The 15,766-nt window shown below is 35.2% G+C and overlaps 1 pseudogene; it reads right to left on the bottom strand.

The window, feature by feature from the left end:
* Window positions 1-235: 235 nt before the first annotated feature.
* Window positions 236-15,766, bottom strand: part of LOC129753878 (uncharacterized) — a 56,998-nt pseudogene continuing 41,467 nt past the window's right edge.

Raw genomic sequence — 15,766 nt, forward strand, 5'->3', positions numbered from 1 at the left:
TGTTCAGCTGTTTAATTTCTTCCTGTAATGAAAAAAAGAATCAGTTTCGGTATCGGAAATTAATTTAAATAAATGTTCCAATTTTTTCTCACGCTACAAATGCTCTTTTTCAAGTCAATGGACGTGTTAGCCAGCCGAAAGTACTTTACCGGATTTAATCTCTTTATTGGCTTCACTACCTTGACGCGAACAGCTAGTTGAAATCTGATTGAAGGTAGCCGTATCAACAGGAATTCTAGATTTTTTGTATATTCTCCTGCAGCAGATTCACCGACACCTTTTTGTCGCAATGCAAAAAATCTGCAACTTCTTGATACCGTATCCCACAGGGACGAGCTTTGCGGAACCCCAAAACAAACCGTCCCTCTCGATGGTTCGAACCGGCTTTTCCATAGCCATCGTCTCGTCGATCAAGAATTTCACGTCATGGATGACCGTGCTCTTAGCGATGAGGGCCGATTTCTTGGACTTCTGAGCATTGTAAGCGGCCACGCCGTGTGTTTTTCACAGGCAATCTGTGGCGAAGCCTGTCCTCCTCAAACTCTGCGCTCCTGGCTGCTGAACGATGCAACGAGTCGTAACAGCGCTGAGCGTGGACGTTGTTTCCAGCCGGAGTTTTACCAAGGGCATTCAACACCGACACCTTTTTGTCGATGACCGCCGGATGCTGTTGCAAGGAAGAACCCGGGAAAAACTGATCAAACAGGAGCCTGGAGCTGGAGGATGTTTGAGCAGCAATTGGTCGGAACGCAATCTTCCTGGCAAAAAAAAGTTGGAACGCAAAGAAAGGTTGCTGGCATCTCAGTAACAGCGATGTCATCCGAACTTTTGGATCATACACTAACCACAGTTGAATCAGCTGTAGGGATATTTTGTAGATAAATATAAAATAACTTTTGGCGATTATGATAGTTTACTTACTTTATGTATTATTGTTTCCCGGATTGATTGATGCATGAATGCTTTCTGCCGCTCCGGCCGATTTCGTTTTGGTCGCTAACAGTTAATCGATGCATCTAGATTTGGAATAGAAAAACATGTTAGAAAAATGGAAAACGAAAGGTTGATAAATTGCTACGACAGTACTCACAAAACTTTTCAAATGATCCAGCAATCATTCCGCGAACCTTCCGAGCCAATTCGGACACATTGAGGGTTGTTTACATTCATAGTACTTTGAAATATACAAGGTAGGCTATTCCGCCCTCTTTAAACGTATTGGTAAGAGGCCCCTGAAAATAGTTATGGAAAAAACTGGCAAATGTATGAAATTTTTCAGAAAATCACATTTATCTACAAATTGATGATCGTCAAAATTAAGAGAAAAATATGTACTGATGCCTTTTAATGTAACAAACAATATTTGACTTTTCGGCATAACTAAAAGTTATATGGAATGGGCTTTTTTGGCGATCCAAAATCAAAATTTTTTGATATTTATGTCTTGTGTGATCTTTTTCTTGTGCAATTTGAATAAAAATTCGTTCAAATTGACTTGTCATCACAAAAATATAAAGTCTTTTATATCATTCATCAAATCTTAAACATAAGTACAAGAAATTATTAAATTGCTTGCTTTCAAAAATGAGGAACGATGATGAAAATTGGTTTTCAATGCATATTATTAATGGTCCGGATCAAAAAAATCAATTCAAGAAATAGTTTCCGATGAACCCAAAGAATCAGTCTTTAATCTTATGCGCTTTCAAAAGAATCAAATAACAAACGTCGGAGCAATAAATAATTTTGATTGCCATTCTTTATAAAACTGCCAAATTTTCATAACTATTTTTGTTGGTATGCAAGCATGCTGTGTACATACACGGAGCTTTGAAGTGAGGTTAAGCGCAATGGCCTACCTGTTATTTTCCATGTACTATGGTTTACATTTTAGTTTCCATGCACGCTCCTCTTTTTTAACTCAAAATTAAGTTGTGTTTCAAAACAGTTCGACTGGGCAATCGCATAACTAAGTTCTGATAGGCATAATCAATACTAAGTTCGGCAGCCGAACTTAAATTTATCCTCGAGGGTTGTTTATTCTCAGGGAATTCAAGGATGGTTAAAATTTATTGTACCCGGACACATTGCATTGCAATTACAGAGCGGTGGAATGTTTTGACACTCTACTTTTTTTACTTCGCACGGGAAGTAAATAACATCCGGAAGTTTCCGGACATTCCAAGCCGCTCACCATATGATGACAATGACGCACAGAATTTTACGCTAACAACTGCGGACATCCCATTATGAAGTCCCTTCATAGTCTTCCGGTAATTGTTTCGGAACGACAAAATTTTGCGACGTGTTCGTTGGATGCTGTTCCGGTTCGAAGTTAATTCGCTAAGTGTTTTCAGTCCAATACAGAGAGTTAAATATTTAGTTCATAAGGGCGAACTCAGCTTTGCTCCCTCGCCGAAGGAAAACAAGGGATAAATTTTGAGTTCGCAGTTTGAACTCCGTTTTGAACCAACGCAAGGAGGAAAAGGATACTTAACTTCAAGTTCATAGAATCGAACTAATTCTGAACCTCGGTCATGCATAATTTTGAGTTTTTAAAAAAGAGCGTGTGGAGTGGCTTGGGTTGTGATGTTCATTATTTTGTGTTCTCGCGTACTCGATTTTACATTCCAAAAGATTTAAATTTCGTATTATTGGGGAAATTTATATCAAGGCTCAACAAGAATCACCGATACATTGAAATATAGATTCGAAGAAATATAAAATTATGTCTTTTGAAATTTGTCTCTCTTAAGATTTTCTTTAGTGAGTGTGAGAGTATTCAGCTTAGGTTATAAATGATGTAAAATTAAATCATTCCTCGATTAGATCAAAATATTAATAAGTCTCGAAGCGTTTCTGGCTCGTTTAATTTTATAAAATTTTTGGTGTGTATGATGTGTCTAGGATGGTGATCTCATATGCCAAATCGCCATTCAGCCATATTGAAAAAAGTTGACAGCTGGCTGTAGAGTTTACGGAAAAAGGGGTCCAGAGATGCCAGGTGTTAGAGATAAAAAATCAGATGGCAAAAAAGTGTGTGTATGTGCACAAGCTAATCGTAAACGAAAGATCAAAAGATTTAAAACCGTACTGGGGTTTAGTTTATTTTATTATATTTAAATTGAGTTTTCGGAAATAAAGCAATGATATGAGTATATTCAATGAATTAATTTGTATTCTAAACACTTTTTTTTAATTAAATTACAATACAGTTCGGTCTTTCCGTATATTCCGAAAAAAAAAAAATTATTGACCGTTATGATAGAAAGGATCTTAAAGGGTGGAACAAACAACCAAAATCCTAAACCGGATGTTGCTTGCCCCTTATTCTTGTTACCTTATCCAAAAAGCTGACCAGATGTACCCATGGATAGAAACAAAAATTTTAGATGTTCAACATGGCTTCCTTGAAAGGCGGTCAACCGTCACGAATTTAACGGAGTTTGTCTCAAGAGTCTCACAATGGATGATGGAAGGTATACAAGTCGATGCTCTATACACCGATGTGTCGAAAGCTTTCGATGTGATCAACATAGACGCACTTCTGTCGGCGCTGTGCAAAAATGGAATAAGCGGCACTTGCCTACAATGGATTCGCTCATACTTAATCGAAAGAACGCAATACGTTAAGCTGGAGAACTTGAGATCCAGGGCTTACTCGGTAAACAGTGGTGTACCACAAGGGAGTCAATTGGGACCCCTTTTTTTCACCACTGTTATGAACGAGTTTCCTGGAGTGCTGTCTGATGTGTTCGTGCTTGTGTATGCCTATGATTTAAAGATTATTTATTTATTTTTTATTTACATAGTATTCCGTCTTACGACATAACTTGACGAACATAATTCCTAAAATTCACTCGGTTCATAGCAACCGTTCTCCAATTTCTCGGGCACCCCACGTTCGCCAGATCACGCTCCACTTGGTCTAACCACCTCGCTCGTTGCGCCCCCGCTCGTCTTGTTCCTACCGGATTCGTAGCGAACACCTGTTTCGCAGGACAGTCGTCCGGCATTCTCGCAACATGTCCCGCCCAGCGTATCCGGCCAGCCTTCACCACCTTCTGGATACTGGGTTCGCCGTAGAGGCGCGCGAGCTCGTGGTTCATCCTTCGCCTCCACACTCCGTTCTCCTGTACGCCGCCAAAGATGGTTCTTAACACTCTTCGCTCGAATACTCCGAGTGTACGCAGGTCCTCCTCGAGCAATATCCATGTCTCGTGCCCGTAGAGAACAACCGGTCTAATGAGCGTCATATACAGGTTACACTTCGTGCGAGGGCTAAGTCTTCTCGACCGCAGTTGCTTGTGGAGTCCATAGTAGGCACGACTTCCGCTGATAATTCGCCTCCGGATCTCACGGCTGGTGTCATTGTCTGCGGTCACCAGTGAGCCGAGATAGACAAAGTCTTCGACTATCTCCAGCTCGTCGCCGTCGATCGTGATTTAAAGATGTTTCTGCCAATTCGTCACCCAAAAGATTGCACGACTCTGCAAAATGCTCTATACAGGTTCACGAAATGCTGCAGCAGATTTGGATTAAAAGTCAACGACTCTAAATGCAATGTGGTTACTTTTTCTCGGAAAATGAGCAACATCATGTACGAATACCACCTGGAAAATGATTTGATTGTTGCACGGCAAGCTTCAATAAAAGATTTGGGCGTTGAGTTGGACTCAGAGCTAAACTTTTCGAAGCACATAGAAAAAGTTGTAACAAAGGCTAATTCAATGTTCGGAATGGTTAGCAGAATTAGTCAAGAGTTGAGTGATCCCTATACGATTGTGTCAATTTACGTCGGAACTTCAGAGGCAGAGAGAAGGCTAATATTATGTGAAAACATCGGTTTGATTAAAAGTTTATAAGTTTTCTGTACACTCTCTCTACTACACTCACATATCCGAGTCAACTCCAATCATGAAAACCTTGACGTGCTTAATAATTGACACAGGATGCTGCAAATAATATGAAAAGTCCGAACGCTATGCGTGTGTTGATAGGCCAGGAGGTTCAAATTCTTGATTGATCGGGGCAGAATGACTGAGAAAATTAACCCTAAGTTTTCCAACTGATCCAGCTAGCACACCGGTAAAGCGGTCCGACTGGCAAGATGCATATAGAAAATTGTTTTGCTTTTCAAGCTCACTTTCTCGTCTTTTTTTTATTTTCTCAATACTGGGATAAATTATTCAATGGGACGAATATCCCTGAAAAAATCATGTTTCTTTTGAGTCTTTGTAGTGGTGATGCATCATTTTGCTCGAGAACCCGAATATTCAATCCAGTAGTCGCAAGGCAGTCATGTCATCTGGCACAATCCTCGTTTCTGTAAAGTTTTGTTATGAAATTGACTCCAATCGGCATTCGAAAAGAGATTGCTCTTGTTTGGGTGTACAAAATAAGTAGCAGCAAGGTGATCCATAATATTAAAGCATTGGCCTAGTATTCTTGATGCCATTCTGTCATTTCCACTAACAGTTTTCAATTTAAGAAAAGATAACTCTATTTAGCATTCAATTTTTATTGTATTTTATTGAACTGCCAGAAAAAAGTATGTTTTTAATTTTTCTCCAGCCTGATGTCGAACGTCTGCATATCTGTGAAAAGGGGGTAACGAGTAACTGGGAAAGTCGATATGGATAGGTTTTGATTCTCTCATGGCCAACTTTGGCTCGCCGCGACCAAGAGTTGTCCACGGACGAAGGAGGAGTGAATGATTCCATACTGCACACCTTTAATTCTTATTTTTTCTGTTCTTGCTGCCGTCGCCTGTTTTGATTGACGTCTGAACCAATTTGTCACGCAAGTGCTTGCCTTTTAAAAAAAATTGCACCTCTCCAATCAACTGTCGTTCGAATGTCAATTCTGAAGGGGGTGATCCATTTTTTTTATAATAGTGGAAAATCAAAAATGAATCAAGTCGAAGGTTTCTGTCATTTTTATTCTTTGAAAGCCCTTTAAAATAGACCTGTGAATAGTTAAATTGTGCTATTCCTCATATTTTTCTGATCGACGCTTAAAATTTTTTTAAGAATCCATTTATCCCCATTTTGTGTATTAAGCTATTAGCATAAATAAGTCGAATAACTCCATTAGAACCACTTTCAGGTGTAACATATTGGTAGCACCAAATCTTGATCAACTGCGCGGCAACATCGTAGTTTGGATTATTCACTGGATTCAAGATTGAGGGACTGCCCAAAGATCTTGGCCATCAAGAAGCGAGTGAACCAAAACTCGATCCCGCCCGCTTTAGACAAGCCGGGGGGTACCAATTTGCTCCGGATTGATGGCAGTAAAGTGCAGTCAGTCACCGTGAAGTTTTTTTTTTCGTTCCCTGCCCACAATGATGACGACGATGGCGAAAATGCCGCAACACTTCAGGAGGCCTCGCGCTAGCTCGGACACGATAATCGCTTTCCTAGGGTCTGTCTCCGGTGTTCTTGATCCATCTCGGTTGCGCACACATGGCACTTGAGAGAACCATAACGATTCGACTCCGTGCCGTACCGTGTTCTGGATGATGGCCATTTACTGCCTACTGCTGCCTGTTTCTGGTTTGGTACTGTTAAACTGAAACCCTCTCAATTAGTCACCATCATTAATCCAGAGAAAATGAGCTTGAAACACTTCTGGTCTCCTCCGGCTTCTTGACCAGTCGGCTAATCTTGGTTGGTCCAATGAATTACGGACAATTTCCACAATATAGGTTGACTGCAGTTTTTGAAACCTTCTTCGGTCCAATGAATTGTTATGACACGATCCACGATGGACGCCAGACGGTGATGATTGAAATAGATTCTCCGGAATTGTGAGGACTCCAGGAGATCGGTGCCTTCATGGTTGCAGGATTGGAGCCTTGAACAGGTTCAGATTCGACCTTTCCCGCTTTGTTCATCCACAGCCGCACACTCTTGACCAGTGTTTGGATTAAGAACAATGAGAGGTGACTTCGAACGACTTGCCTGCGGTTCGATTACAGTATAGGTGGTTCCATGAATGACGCCTCTGAAAAAAAAATTAAAATGGGAATTTGGAACGGGAAACATGATATTATTTTTTTATTTCCACCAAAGTTTAATTGAAAAATTATAACTATAAGAGAGATATATGATCTCGGATATTAGATATGTACCGAATACCGAATATTAACCTTTTCAACTATTCGGCCAAACGAATATTCGGCCGAATATTCGGACGAATGTTCTGTCGAGTTTTTAATAAAAATACACAAGTTTTTATTTCTAGTTCCTTCTATTTCTTTCATCTTAATGCCTCTCATGTTTTTAGTTGATTATTTTTAACCAGATGATTTATTACAAATTCTTTTTCAAGTAGGGATCCCTCTGATTTTCAAAATGTCACCAATAATTGAAAGGACATCAGATGACTTCCAGGGCGTTCATCACCGATTTCCATTGAATCACAGCAGCAGCAATCGTATCTAAGGATTAAACATAAATTGATGTTCATTTTCAATTTTTCAAAATCTAAAAATTTTGAAAAAAAAGTTAGATTTTTCATCGAATAAGCAAATTATTTGAATTAATCCGGCCTAATTCTAAGCAGTTTTGAATCATATTTAGGGATCCCGGCCAGATTTGACTTATCCCGTATACTTTATTGGATTTATGGGCAAATCTGAAATAAACGATAATCAAAGTATAATACTAAGGCTATGATCGTTTAGTATCCGGGCACTTTATTTCGGTGATAGCTGCGTTAATAGAGCTCGGATATGCAAAACTTTAGTAGCGTTGTGTTGGTTATGAAAAGGACTATCTTGCCTATTTTTGATAGATTTTTAAGTTAACGTGTGTTCGAGATATTTACGAAGTAAAAAGACAAAAAATTTGCTCCTTTTACGCATTTTGCGCCTCAAAAATTCTTCATTGTTGACTTGAAAGCTCATGAACTGTTGTTTTTTTCTGATTTTTTTTTCGAACCAAATGGTTAAGAAATGTAAGGAGCCACTCTAGGATCCACATGAAGTTCAAACCAACCATCGGAGTGCAACCCTTGATCTTAAATATATTAAAAAGTCTACGGTTATTGGGGATAACTGAATGCAGACCCCTTAAATAATGCAAAAAATCCATTTCCGACAGGCAAAAATTGTTGCCTGACTAGTAGACACCAAGTAAATAACTAATAATGATCAGTTCCAAAGATCGCAATCTGTGCATCCGGTTTTTACGCAATATAACAGATGTGTTCTGATGGACAACAAAATTTATGTTAAAACCGGATTTAAGAAATCTAATTCTTCGTGATGCCTACTCATGAAAAGGTTCAAACCAGGTTCCAATTGCTTTTTCCAGGTGAGTTTGTGTAAAATATCATGATTTTGCAAAGGTTTTGCTTCTGTGATTAAAAATATAAATCAATACATGACTGAAAAAAGTGTGCAAAGATAAAAAAGAGATTTTATGAAAAAGTTAGAGTATTTCTTGAAATCATTGATAAATATATTTTTTTTATATTTTTACATTAAATGTCATATTAACACCTTCATTTCCTCCATAGAAAGTTTTTCGATCAAATGAATAGTTTTTAAAATACACACGTTTGTAACTGCCCGGATACTAAATGATCATAGCCTTATTTACAGCGAAAGATACATATCTTAGATCTTTTACTGAAACCATAAGTATTTGATGATTGTGTAGCTTTTTCAATATTACTTTTATATATTTGATAAATTATCCAAAATCATTGAAAAAATTTGACAATTAAGTTATTGTATTTATTTTAAAAATAAACATTCGGCCTATTCGGCCGAATACTTACCTTAACTATTCGGTGAGCCGAATATTCGGCCTAACGGTTTTTAGGCGGTTTTCGGCGCCGAATATTCGACAGACCGAATATAAATTCTACCGGATATACAGTTGCGTTCAAAAAAGAATGAAATCGCGTGAAACTGCGCACCCACTTCCAACTTTGACAAGCTGCCATTTCTCTGTCGGTTGATATTTTTTCATGAAAATTTTACACAATCTAGATCAACTATCCAACTAACACTCCACAAAATTTGAAGTCAAGTTTACAATGACGGGAAACAAAGATACAGCTATTCCCGTAAAAAAGGGAAATTTGGAGTTGCTTCACCAAATTTGCTGTATCTTTGACAATATTCATTGAAAAATCTTGAAATTTGGTCCAAAGATGTAAAATCGTTTGATCTAATACCATGCCAAGTTTCGTCAAAATCGATGAACGTGATAAAAAAAGGTGCCGGGTTGAAAAGGAGGTTCATTATCGCCTAGCAGACGATTTCATTCTTTTTTGGAAGGATGTTTATATGGAAAACATCGTAATCCATGAATTGTTGGTATTTTCTTTCACAAAGCCAAAATTTATCACAAAGAATGTTGTAAATTGCTTAAAACTTAATTTGTACTTTGCTTCAAAAGAGAAAATGTTTCAAAAGAGTTCAAAATAAGAAGAACAGAGTTTCAGAAATGACCTGCTAATAATACCTATAAACAAATTTGTTCCACAATTAAAGCGAATATTCTATTCGCTCTTGTGTTTCAATACCAGTTCTGTTGGAACAATTTCTGTTTCTAAACAAAGCAAGAATAAAGTTCCTTTAGAATAAAGTTATATTAACTACATTCTTTGTGATAAATTTTGGTTTTGTGAAAGAAAATACCAAGAATACATGGATAACGATGTTTTCCATATAAACATCCGTCCAAAAAAGAATGAAATCATCTGCTGGTCGATAATGAACTCCTTTTTAAACCCGGCACCATTTAGGATCACGTTCATCGATTTTGACGAAACTTGGCCTGGTATTAGATCAAACATTTTTACATCTTTGGACCAAATTTCAAGATTTTTCAATGAATATTGTCAAAGATACAGCAAATTTAATGAAGCAACTCCAAATTTCCCTTTTTTACGGGAATAGCTGTATCTTTGTTTCCCGCCATTGTAAAGACTTCAAATTTTGTGGAGTGTTAGTTGGATAGTTGATCTAGATTGTGTGAAATTTTCATGAAAAAATATCAACCGAGAGAGAAATGGCAGCTTGTCAAAGTTGGAAGTGGGTGCACAGCTTCACGCGATTTCATTCTTTTTTGAACGCAACTGTAGATTAGAAGCTATTCAATAATATGGTTTTAAAAGTTAAAGGAGACAGATTCAGTGAACTTATAAAAAAATCATGAAAATTCGTTAAATAAAAGATTCATTGATTACATTTTAGACATATTGCTTCTAATAGCACAATTTATAAGTCTAAGAAAAGGGATTATTTTAAAAGTTGGCAAAAATTTCAATTTCATAAACAAAAACAATCAATGAAGATTTTTACCAGGCAATAATTGAATATATATTTATTATTTGATAAGAAAATGAGAAATCATGCTAAACAATGATCACAATGTATTAAAAACTAAAATATGTCTTTTAGAACATATGCAAATATGTCTGAAATATTTGAAAATTAAGAGGAATTGAGGGTGAAAACTCCCAATACACCAGAAGCGAACCGTGGATGAAACAGCTTTCATTCGGTTTCACGGGAAAAATCACTGCAGGTAAGTTAAATTTTTATATCAAAATTTAAAAATTCAAACATGCCTTTTTCTGTATTATTTCGAAATGTTAGGTTAATTGAGGATAAAATTCACCTTAAATTTCAAAATAATACCGAAAAAGACATGTTTGAATTTGAATTTTGATATAAAAAATTAAATTACTTTCTGTGTTTTCCGTGAAATCGAATGAAAGCTGTTTCATCCACGGTTCGCTTCTGGTGTGTTGGGAGTTTTCACCCTTAATTCCTCTTAATTTTCAAACATTTCAGACATATTTGTATATGTTCTCAACCATTTTTCCATTTTCCGATACACGGGCGGAAGCTCAAAAAGCCTTCATTCAATTTCACGGGTAAAAACACCCAAGTTAGGTTTCATTTGGTTCAATATTTTCGAATCCGAACATGTTTTTTTTAGAATTATTTTAACGCTCATCCGATTTTGAGTTTCAATATGACATTATTGAAAGTTTGACGGCTTATAACTTTATTTGGGTGCATTCAAACAAAAAAAATCTTCGGGTTCCTCAAGAAATTCTTGAATTCTTTAATTTTGAGTGGTTTTTTTTTATGGACGCACCCTGAAAGCACAGGAAAAAAACTCCTTAATCAGACTTTGAGAGCCAATTTAACACCTCTCGCTTAAAACCGCTATATCTCTTTTGTTTCTCAACCGAGTTTTACAAAATTAACGGTTTTGTAAACCGAGTAATGTAATTTAAATTTGTCTCTCGGACACAAAATATTCACCAATAACACTTAAATTTTACGTTATTCAAAGTCAAATAAAAATCCGAAAAAACATGCCCCGGAAAAAGATTGTAGATCAACTACGGAATGCTCAAAAATTTTCACTTAATGTCCAAGAAAGCTGAAGTTAGAAGCCATACGTTGCACTTCAGAATTTTTTTTTAAAGCGCAAAATAAAGGTTTGAAAACAGATACCATAAACTGGGGAAACTTTGATCAACATGAAATTTTTGCAGATAATCACCATTAACTAATCAAAACGTTTAAATGTCTGAAAACTGTTTACAGCGCTTTAAAGCCTATAAATTGAGTTACAAATAGGCTAAATTTGGTTCTTATTAGAAGATTTTTGATATTACTGAAAATGTTGTTTTAAAATCTTTAAATATCTTGTTTTTCGAAGGCTCACAAACAAACATCTCTCCTGATCAAATTGAAGCATTTAGCAGCAAATGGGTTGTTTAATGTGAAGGTTCAACATTTTTCTTTTTTTATGTTTAGTTTAAGTGTTATTTTTATGATCATTTGGTGATAGCTTTTGGATATTGGGAAAAAACGGCAATTTTCCATGAGAAAGCGCGTATAGTAAAAATGGCTAAAAACCTATCAAATGGTTCAATTTGAAAAAAAGAACATGGGAACAGTGCATGGACCTAAGGAATTTCATGAAGGCAAAATTTCATTTGTTTTTGAGGCCAAAAAAATTGAGAAATGTTTATAATTTTTACCCCTAGATGTTTGCAGCAACATTGTCCATCTTTTGATTGTAAATGTTTTTGAAAAAAAAAAAAACGTTGATAAAATCAGTACAGTCCTGAAAAATATGACTGTTATTAATGTTATTTTGAAGATGTTGAGGTTCGTAAAAACAATAGCGATCAAACTAACCCCGAAATGCGAAATCTGGTTTTGTTACAAACATTTAATTATAACCACCAATGTCGTTTGAATTTACTGCAGTCAATGATGATGTTTTGAATCCTCACCTTAGTAAGTGTTTTAAAACTTTTGGGTATTACGAAAAACCAATCCCTTCCAAAATATTCAAAAATGAATGAAATAAGTGATCAAAGTTACTCCAGTTTACGGTACCTTTAAAAATTTGTCAAAAATTTGTGTTTCGTTCTTTAAAAAATAAAAAATGCAAAAATGTTCCAAATTACGTCAACTTTTCAAACCATCTTTCTAAATTTATCTGGTGTGACTTAAACAGTTTTGACGATTCTTTGATTGAAAAACATTCACATTTTTACAGTAGGTTTTTACATTTTTTGTGGTCATGATTTTATAAATAATCAACAAAATTTAACCTTTTGCGCAACGTATAGCTCTAACAACAGCTTTCTTGAAAACTAGGCAATTTTTTAAGTATTCAGCTGAGCTTTTACGAAGCAAGTTTTTCGGATTTTTTAAACTTAGACTTTGAATAACGGAAAACTGAAATGTTGTAGCTGAATTGTCTGAAAAACATATTTAAGTTACTTCACGAGGTTCCCTAAACTAAAAATTTTGTAAAAGTCTTATGAGGAACAAGAGATTTATATTGGTTTTAGTCAGGAGTGTCAAATTGACATTCCAGAGACTATATCGTGTAAAATTCCATGGATGGATGAGTGTTAAAAACGAAGGGAAATTGAGGGTAAACACAGCAAAAGCACCCTTCTGCGAATCAAGATAGACAAATGGTAACTTCAACAAAAATGCTCATCAAACCATGCGCTTAAATAATCTTAAATCAAATATAAGGGCGTCTCATTTTTACATGATTTATACTTAAAAACTTTTTTCAGTGAACAGATAGGGCCACAATGTTTTCGACAAAGTTGTAGTCAAATGTTTTTGAGGCAACTTTACCGAAGACACCAAACACGTATGAAGATTCATACAAGAAAAAAGTTTTCTAAGCATTTGTATAAATTAAAATGCGCGAACTTTCCAGTAAGAATACAAACTTGTAACTGGAGGTGTTCATAACTTAGATGGGCTTTTTTGGCAAAAAAAATTGTGCTTTTTAACCAGTCGTATCGGATTGGTGCAAACTAAAAAAAAAAATTTTATGACTGCAATTTTTGGCTCAAATATCAAATATTTGATTGTGGAACTTTGGTAGACTGGTTATTTCTTAAACTCGAGTAAAAATTTCCAAATTTTTCATAAATTGGAACAAACTGTACCAAAGCATGCGTACAACAAATTTTCATACAATCAAAATTTTACAAAATCGAAAAATCGAGTATTTTTATACAATACTTTGATACCATTTTTATCTTCTACAGGTACAATTTGATGTTCACTCTTTCGCTCTAATAAAAATTAACGCGAAAAACAAATAAATTAGAATAAATTGCACGAAAGCTTGAATGCAACATAATTGCATACTATATCATTGCACAGAACCTATAAATAAAGTAATTTTTAACGAAAAATTTAACAAAATCAAGAAAATGAAAGGTTAAATAACTCCCATCTTTCAATATTTGTTTTATGGCCTTGTAATCTTTCGGATATATAAATTTTTGTTTCAAAATTAACATAAAATACTTCAAACTTTTTTTACTCCCCCCTTCAGGTTTTTTGGAAATTTGGAAGGGGGGAAGGGGGTGACAAAAGAAAAATTGAAATTTGTTCCAGCCTAAATCAAGGAGCGTTTCGGTCCTGAAAAGAGAAAAAAATATTGTTTAGAAAGTGTACATAATTCAGCTGAAAATTACAAATTTAAGGTAAAGTTAGAATTGATTTGGTATCTTTTAAAGAAAAGCCAGGTTATTGTTTATTTTTAATCATCGTCAACATTTTAATTGAATGATGTTCAATGAAAAATAGTTTTTGTAATTTGCCTGCAAAACAAATTGTAAGGAATTCCATTTTTTTATATACATTCTTGAACATTGGTAATATTGCAGTTTTTTTCAAAAGCCATATTTCAAACTAAAATCTTGAATTTGAATCAGATTTGAACCGTATTTGAACTGCTATGCTGAAGAATCTAAATTCAGCAGATTTTCAAGAAATTTGGAAAATTTAAAGTTATATATTTTGTTACTAAAGGGATCCTTTTAAAAATATATCTTACCATTTCAAAGATTTTAAGAGACATTTTCAACAGTTTCTATTCACTACGAAAAACTGTTAATGCAAAAGAACTGAAAAATGAAATATGTAAAGAAATTTTTTTTTGAAATTTATATTATTCATGAATTGTTTGAGCTAAAATATCATAGTAAAAAATTGGTGACCAACCACTTCGACCCCCAATCCATAAGGCGGTTCTTCTTACGCATTTAGCAAATGCATATATTATAGCATTTTGGAAAAGCAGTTGTCCTCTTTGGTATCCGCTGGGAAATTTGGCTGTGTGTGATTTTTTCCATGCTTGACATTTTCGGTTATTGAAAAATTAAGTTCAACAGATGCTGAAAAAATGGCTAAGAAATCTTTAATGATTTTAAGACAAGATTTTACGTGAGTCCAAGTGAGATACAGGTTAATTTTCACATAACTTTTAACAAGCTTGCGAATTTTTCTGGAGAAGTGAAAGAAAAACTTTTTGCTGTTTCTTTCCTATCGGCTTAAGGAGACAAGCTTCGCAGATATAATTATTCTTGATACTTTTTGACTGGTGCAGTGTTTTTTCAAACAATGTTTTTTTTCTTTCAAGTGAAAATTATGAAAAATTACACGTCCTAAAATTTGATTTAAAACTATAAAAGCACATGACTTGATGACCATTTTTGCTAAAGGTATCATTTGTCTATTTCTTATATTAAGTATCTTCGTAGTTACATTTGCTACGATAAAGTAACGATTTGGACCACTGTTTGGCTTATATTGTTCTGGAAGACAGCCGGATTTCTTTTTAAAAATATATCTTTATTCGTACCAATTCATCACTACATTTATTTTACATTATTATATTTAATTAGGTGTTCAGTACAATAATGAACTATAAAGCCGTATAGTTTAATAATCACTCAAATTTATTTATTCGACATAAATTCGCAAAGCGCAATCAAGGATTTTGATGTAGGAGAACATCCTGTAATGTCTAACATATTTTATACTTACAACTAAAAACTAAAACAGTCCTAAAATTAAACTAATTAATTATAGACAGAACGAATCTCTGCGATCGAAGTTAGAGATGATTTTAATGGCCATGTTTTCGATAGATTCAATGCCCGCAATCCGAGGAAGATCTTCGGTGGAAGCTGCAAAATCATTTTCAGAACCTTGTTCTGAATCCTCTAGATGGCTTTTTTTCCTCGTCGCGCAGCAGCTAGAACCAATTGGAACTGCATACATTATCGCTGGTCGGAATTCCTGTTGATGAGAGAATGAAGAGATTTAGTGTATTTATTACATTTAGATTGAATATCTTCAATGTGATTTTTAAAAGTAAGATTCCGATCAAGTGTGAGTCCCATGTACTTCACGTGATCAGACCATTCTAACGAAACCCCATTAAAA

This window comes from Uranotaenia lowii, chromosome 3 (genome assembly GCF_029784155.1).
Source record: "Uranotaenia lowii strain MFRU-FL chromosome 3, ASM2978415v1, whole genome shotgun sequence".
In the NCBI taxonomy this organism is placed as follows: Eukaryota; Metazoa; Arthropoda; class Insecta; order Diptera; family Culicidae; genus Uranotaenia; species Uranotaenia lowii.